Consider the following 7,411-nt stretch of genomic DNA (forward strand, 5'->3'; position numbering starts at 1 on the left):
GAGGGGAGAGGGGAGAGGGGAGAGGGGAGAGGGGAGAGGGGAGAGGGGAGAGGGGAGAGGGGAGAGGGGAGAGGGGAGAGGGGAGAGGGGAGAGGGGAGAGCAAACAGTCCTTTTATAGCAAGCCAGCATCATCCTTGGCTGTTGCTAGGTAACTGTTGGGCGGAGCCTAATAGAGAGGCTAACACCAGTGGTTCAATATTCTTCCTGACTAGCTCCTGCCATAGAGCATATGCTCATGTCCTGGTCTGTTGTTTCTTTCTAAATCCTAAAGGCCTCCATCCTGACTAAACATATCCTCCGTGGACTTCCCCACCACAAGGCATCTCTGCTGTTTGCATCCCCAGTCTTGGCTTGTGATGACACCACATACTCTTCTCTCTCCTAAAATAAACCCTGGGATTAAGGTGCCTGAATCCTTCCATTCTGTCTTGGAAATGCCTTCTAAGCCCAACCTCTGTCTTTTCTAAAAGATCTGGTGTCATAAAGACAAATAGTAAAACAACCCCATGGGAAGAACAACTCTATCAATTAGCTGGACGCTTCCGAGCTCCCTGGAAATAAACCACCAACCAAAAAGAATACATGGGCTGGTCCATGGCTCCTGCTATGTATGTAACAGAGGACTGCCTCATGGCATCAGTGGGAGGGGAGGCTCTTGGTCCTGTGGAGGCTTGATGCACCAGAGAAGGGGAATGCTAGAGGGTGAAATGGGAGTGGGTGGGTGGGGAAGCACTCTCTTAGAGGCAAAGGGGAGGGAGATTGGGTAGAGGGGTTCATGGAGGGGAGACTGGGAAAGGGGATAACATTTGAAAAATAAACAAATAAAATGATTAATAAATAAAAATAAATAAAAATTTAAAACAGAAAGAAAGAAAGAAAGAAAGAAAGAAAGAAAGAAAGAAAGAAAGAAAGGAAGAAAGAAAGCTGGGCAGTGGTGTTGCACACCTTTAATCCCAGCACTTGGGAGGCAGAGGCAGGCGGATTTCTGAGTTTGAGGCCAGCCTGGTCTACAGAGTGAGTTGCAGGATAGCCAGGGCTACACAGAGAAACCCTGTCTCAAAAAACCTAAAAAAGAAAGAAAGAAAGAAAGAAAGAAAGAAAGAAAGAAAGAAAGAAAGAAAGAGGAAAGAAAGGAAAGAAAGAAGGAAAGAAAGAAAAAGCCAAGCCCCATTGCTTTCCAGACAATGTCGGCATGCCTAACCAGCTCATGGGCAACATACAGACCAGAATAGCTGCAAATGCATCCCAACACATTTTTAAATGGCAATCCCATGATGCCTCAGTGTCAAAAGATCAGACACCCCCCCAAGAGCTCAAGGACAGAGAGTGGACCTTTGTGCTGGGCAAAGCAGCTTCCAGCCATGCCTGGGCATGGGACCTTCCCAATTATATGGGTGGGGTCCTGCCATCTGAAGGGTATTTGTATGGCTGCAGTGTTTTATGCTGACAAGCCATTGGTGCAGCACAGGACAACTATAGTGGAGACTTAGGGGTCATCAATTGCAGGGGCTCTAGAAACATGGGGTGCTACAAACAGTGGTGCCATGTGACCTTTGTGGTCACCATACCAACCCCTGGATTGTATGGTCAAGCATCCCTCTGCCACGGAGATCTCTGAAATGTAAACCTTGTTTTTCCATATCCGCCCAACATGGCATGAAATATGATGTATAAACCATTTTCCATTTCTGATCATTTCTGTAAGAGACAGTGTACCTACTGCTTCCTTCAACTATGAGAGTGTCCCATCAAGATTAGTCTTTTCCAGGGATGATCCCCCAATGGCTATCCAATACCAAATGGTCAGCCTGAAATCATATATATACAAACACATATACACATATATATATATACATATATGGTTCTATATGATTATATATGATGGTGTGTGCATATATACATACATATATATATATATATATATATATATATATATATATATGAAACAGTAAATGTGTGTGTGTGTGTGTGTGTGTGTGTGTGTGTGTGTGTAAAACAATAGTAATCAAAGACAGAAGCCAGGAATTTGAGTGGACACTGTGGGGAGTGTATGTAGGTGGAGTTAAAGGGAAGGAGGGGAAATGATGTCATTATATTCAAATTAATATTTTAAAAAAACTTTTTAAAAAAGGGTAGTGCTTTGGCTGGCAAGCCATTGTTTTGACCTCTGCTTGAATTTGCTACAAAACAAGGTTTTGCAACCTGAAGGGAGCTGGCCACACCTGTTTCATTAAGATAGTCACTGCAATGGCTCACCTTGAGTGCCACCCAACCAGATCTGGGTCACTGGGAAGCAGTTGTGAGCATGGTTAACTTAGAAACGTAACCATGTCTGGTGCTTAGGCTGAGAAAAAAGGGAATCTGGGCTTCCTCACTGTGACCTCGATCAGAAGACGCCTCACACTCTTCCTAGCGTGTCTCCTCTGGGGTGAGCTGTTTCCGCCCAGGGTGAGCCAAAATAAGCCCTTCCTCCCTGAGCTTGCTCTTGTCATTTGTCACAGCAGAGAAAGAAGCAGCCAACTAATAGGCGATGCTTCCTGCTAGGGACATAGCTTAGGGGCAGAATGCTTGCCTAGCATGTCTGAGACCCTGTGTTTAGTGCCTAGTAATGCAAAAAGAAAAATAAATAAATAACAAAGGACAACATTCTAATTTTAACATTCTAATTTCCAAAGACATTAATTTGATATTTATATGAGAAATAATGATTGAAAACATTAGTGCTTCTATCACTGTATTTTCATAAAACCAGAAAACTTTGTATGTACGTTTAAACTAACAACAACGGAGACTTCAGCCGGGTGTGGTGGTACACTCCTGTAACCCCAGCATGCAGGAGACAGAGGCAGGTGGATCTCTATGAGTTCAAGGTCAGCCTGGTCTACTCACAATGTAATCGATTTCCAGGACAGCCAGGGATACGTAGTGAGACCTTGTCTCAAACCCTTCTTCCAAAACATGACTTTTTCTGTGAATTTCTTAACAAAACTCCACTGCTGTTCTTTCAATGCATTCTAGCTATTACATGTAGTTCTCTGTGTTGAATGATCTGAGAAACTTCTGGTTTCGTTCGTCAATATAGTGATACTTGGTTTATGACTTTGACTGCATAGTGAATTTCTGCTTATTTTTAATTTTTCTGGATCATTCTTGGATTCCTACTCTAGTGCTTTAAGTGTTTCTTTTTTTTTTTTTTTTAGCTCTTTCCCTCCCTCCTTCCTCTCCAACCCTTCCTCTCTCCTTCCTTCCTTCCTTTCTTCCTTCCTTCCTTCCTTCCTTCCTTCCTTCCTTCCTTCCTTCCTTCCTTTTTTCTTTTTCTTTCCCTGGCACTTTGGATTGAGTCCAGGGCCCTGCCCTTGCTACCCACTAGGCAGTCTTCTGCTGAACTCTCTTTAGCCCCACCCCCATCTCGCGCTAGCCCCGCCTCCTCTCTAACCCCACCCCAGCCATCTCTCTCTTAAGTTCTAGGTCGAGTTTTTTTTAGCTTAGAATGCCATTTCTCATCAGTGAGAGTAACTGCTTGTAAGTTCTTCCATATTGCACTTATAGATGGACACAGAGTTGGGATGAATGCGAACATGTTTAATATCAGGCAAACACATTGTTAGATATTTACATTGTTAGAATTCCTGGGTTTTGTCTGTTCCAGTTCCTTTAACAAACTATCCCAGTCGGGCAACTCAAAGGGCTACTTTTCACCTTTCTTAAAGCTGGAAGTAGATCCCGGTACTTCAGAAAGGGATCAAGAGACTCTGCCTCCTGGTTCTGAGATCAAATGCTCTCATTACATCCTCACAGAGAAGAAAGAGAAGGGCGTTCTCTGAGAACCTTTTACCCCACACCTTACATGACCTCATCACCTTTGAAAGGACCCACCTCCTGTTACTGTCAACTTGGGGATTGTGATCTTGGCATGTGAGTTTCAGAAAGACACACTATTCAGACCTTAGCCAGGTTAAAATTCATTCTCCCAGAACCTGCATAAGCAGCTTATTATGCTGGGGTGTGCACGTGCTTGCTGTGGTGTGATGTCTTTCTTCAGGCTCTTGTTTCTGTCTTCCTCCTGGGTCACTGATGAGGGGAAACCTCTGCCCCACCCCTCTTGCTTCCTCCTGACCACTGTCTGCCAGTGCCTGCATGTGCTACAAACACTCTCGCTGAAGTGTCCAGGCCATCCACCCTCAGTGATCTTTGCTCACCCATCTTGCCGCTGCTTGGTCGACTCCTGCGGGGACCTAACAAGGTCATGCAGACATGCTCTCCAAAGAACAGTGCTTGGCACACAGAAAACTGGGGGGAAGGTGTGATGGCTGCGGTGGGCTGTGTCACAGCAGCCTTGTGAAGAAGGAAGCCTGGCTGCTCTTCCCTCTGTAGTGGGGCCCACACTGAAGCTCCTTGGATTAGGAGTGCCCCAGACTTTGTCTTCATCTCTGAGCTTATGACTTGAGACCTTCCCAAGCACAGCTCTGTGTCGAAGGGTTTTCTTTCTCAGTCTGAAAAGGTAAACAATTTTCAGCCTAAGGCATTTCTAAACTATCGTTTCTCCCGTCTGGTTCCCGTCTTCTGGGGTGCACACCTGGGGTGCACTCATGTTTCTCCTTGTCTTTGCTGGTTCCTTCCCTATCCCCTACTTCCTGAGCTGGGATTTTAACATTGTTTCCCCAGGTTTTGATATTTGTTATGTCAACTGAACCATTCCGTTGGGTAGCTCGTCCAGACATTTTATTTATTATTTATCATTATTTACTATTTATTAATGGGGCAGGTAGAGTTGCTGGGGCCAGAAGACAACTGGGCAGAGTCTGCTCCCCCTCCCACTTTTACAGCTCAGGTGGTCAGGCTTGACGACAAGGCCCTTTACCAGCTAAGCCATCTGGATAGCTCCTGTCCAGTCATCTTACATTTCAGCATATTTAATTTTAAAAACATTTCCCCATCTACACACACACAGAGAGAGAGAGAGAGACAGAGAGAGAGAGAGAGAGAGAGAGAGAGAGAGAGAGAGAAAGCTTCTTCCTCAAAGAAACTCACTCACATTTTAGGGTGAAGGTATCTTCTCCTTTTAAAGAACTGGATTTATCTATTTATTTTATTTTATTTGTGTGTGTGTGTGTGTGTGTGTGTGTGTGTGTGTGTGGACACTGTGTGCATGAGGAAGTCCGAGGACAACTTGCAGGAGTTGGTTTTCTCATTCTACCCAGTGGGTCCCAAAGATGGTACTTGGGTTAATCAGCCTCAGCAGCAGGTACCTACTACACCTCCTGAGCTGTCTCGACAACCGACACTCCTCTCCTCATTCAATGCAAAACACAAGAAAGCGCTTCCAACACGTGGTCACATGTGGCCGAGGAGAGCTGTGAATGAGACCAAAAACAGAGCCATAAACGAACATAAAATATCTAGCATTCATTTTATTTTATTTTTGTAACTTGACTGCCAGTCTCAGGCTTGAACTTTCTGAATGTCAATATCAAGTCACAAAGTTGCACCAAATAAAAATATGCCTACCTTAGCAACTCGTGGGTGAATGGTTGACCATCCTGGTTTTGATTTGTGGCCTATGACAACTCTTTGTCTGGTGGGGTCCAAAGAAGCAGAAGTTTGGGCATCCTTGAATTTGAAAATTCAATTTTGTTTTGTTCTGGAGTGTTTACTCTCCCCACAAAGGGCAGCTGCTCTACCATATGGTCATGGCCGATTTTTCTGGTGCTCTTAGCTCTTTTCAGTTGTCCTGGGGTCCTAGCCTGCTCTGAATTCTGCTTGGAGGATTGTATCATCTCATATGCAAGGCAGACACATACTCCCCTCTAGCTGATGGGTTTATCTTTCCCGTTAGCATGAGAGCTGTAGGTAGAGGTGACTGGTGAGGGGACTTTGTCCTCCCTGCAGACCCGGCAGCGTGGATGATGTCTGTAGGAGCTACACCAAACACAGAGGATTCTACAACAGCCATCTGAAGAACAGAGGCTCTTACCTCCAGGGTATGCACTAGATGGCTGCCTTGCCCGCCCGTGTCTATTTCTAGGCACAGTTTCTTTAGCGAGAGCTCCCAGCTTTCCCTAAAGGATATGAGAAGAGAAGGTACTGTGGTGACCTGTCTTTCTATGTCATTGAGATCGGGTCCTCAGGCTTGGCAGCAGTCACCTCTACCTACCACACCATCTCACCAGCTACAGTATGTTATTCTTGTTACTCCTACCATCTGCCTACTTCATTCACAAGTGGAAATGTCCCTGAAGCACTCAGGAAAAACATTGCCACTCCTTGCCGGCTTGGAATGCTATTTCTTACCCTCCTTCGATCCCAAGTGCTTTCTCTCTGGCAAGGATTCCTCACACCTTTCCCTCCTCAAGCTCTCAGCCTAGCTTTCTACATCCCTGTTAGGGTGTTGTTCCTTACCAGGAGTCTCTTTAAGCCAAGTCAGTCGGAAGTGGCGGGCGTACCCAGCGTCTCCCACCACTAAGCTCTGCCAGCAGAACAGACCAGCCAGAAAAGCAAAGGAGTGGCCTCCACAGTCCACTAATAAGAACTCAGGAATGAGGCTCCAAACATCATTATTACCCTTGACTCTCAAAACCATATTTCCATCTATACCGTGTCTTTCAGAGCACAGACCCATGTGGGATCTCAGACTCTAAACCCTGGTCCTCCCCACACATTGGTCGCAGGTGCTCCTGCCTGATGATTCACTGTGATGAGTCACTCTGGCCACACAATGAAAATTAATAACAACACATGACTTCTCAGAGAACACTTTGTAGTTTTTGTTCAGAAGAAGAGGAAGAAGAAGAAGAAGAAGAAGAAGAGGAAGAGGAGGAGGAGGAGGAGGAGGAGGAGGAGGAGGAGGAGGAGGAGGAAGAGGAGGAGGAGGAGGAGGAGGAGGAGGTTGAAAGGTTATTTGCAAATACCATTGCCTAAGAGTAAACTATAGGAACCAAGAGGGGATATGAGCAGGAAGAGGCACAAACACACTTCCAGCGTTCTGCCAGCATCGATGTCCATACACCAGCCCACATGGAGAGGGCCTTACTGCTTGTTACCACAAGCCAAGCCCTGTCCTCATAAGAGAAGGAACCCAGAGCTCCCCATACCAGCAGTGGGACCACAGCTTCCCAAGAACCTGAAATAGAAACTTCTGTGACTCAGCTGGGCTCCTGCTACACATCTGTCCACGGGGAGGAACATCACGGAATCTAAGAGACAACTGGTCAACCTGCCTTGATCAGTGAGTTTCTAGTAAAAGTACAGAATGATAATAACAAAACTCCATAAACCCCAAAACAATATTGCCTTAGGGTTTTACTGCTGTGAACAGACACCATGACCAAGGCAACTCTCATAAGGACAACATTTAATTGGGGCTGGCTTACAGGTCCAGAGGTTCAGTCCATTATCATCAAGGCAGGAACA

General features: G+C 45.6%; 1 long non-coding RNA gene across 1 annotated transcript; it reads right to left on the bottom strand.

Annotated features, from left to right (window-relative positions):
• Nucleotides 1-3,562: 3,562 nt before the first annotated feature.
• LOC143434588 (uncharacterized) lies at nucleotides 3,563-6,737 on the bottom strand. Its single transcript, XR_013104198.1, has 2 exons — nucleotides 5,510-6,737; nucleotides 3,563-5,355 (listed from the first exon to the last, which is right to left on the bottom strand). It is a non-coding gene; the product is annotated as an uncharacterized LOC143434588 (long non-coding RNA).
• Nucleotides 6,738-7,411: the final 674 nt, after the last annotated feature.

The sequence above is a fragment of the Arvicanthis niloticus genome, chromosome 16, assembly GCF_011762505.2.
Source record: "Arvicanthis niloticus isolate mArvNil1 chromosome 16, mArvNil1.pat.X, whole genome shotgun sequence".
NCBI classification, from domain to species: Eukaryota; Metazoa; Chordata; class Mammalia; order Rodentia; family Muridae; genus Arvicanthis; species Arvicanthis niloticus.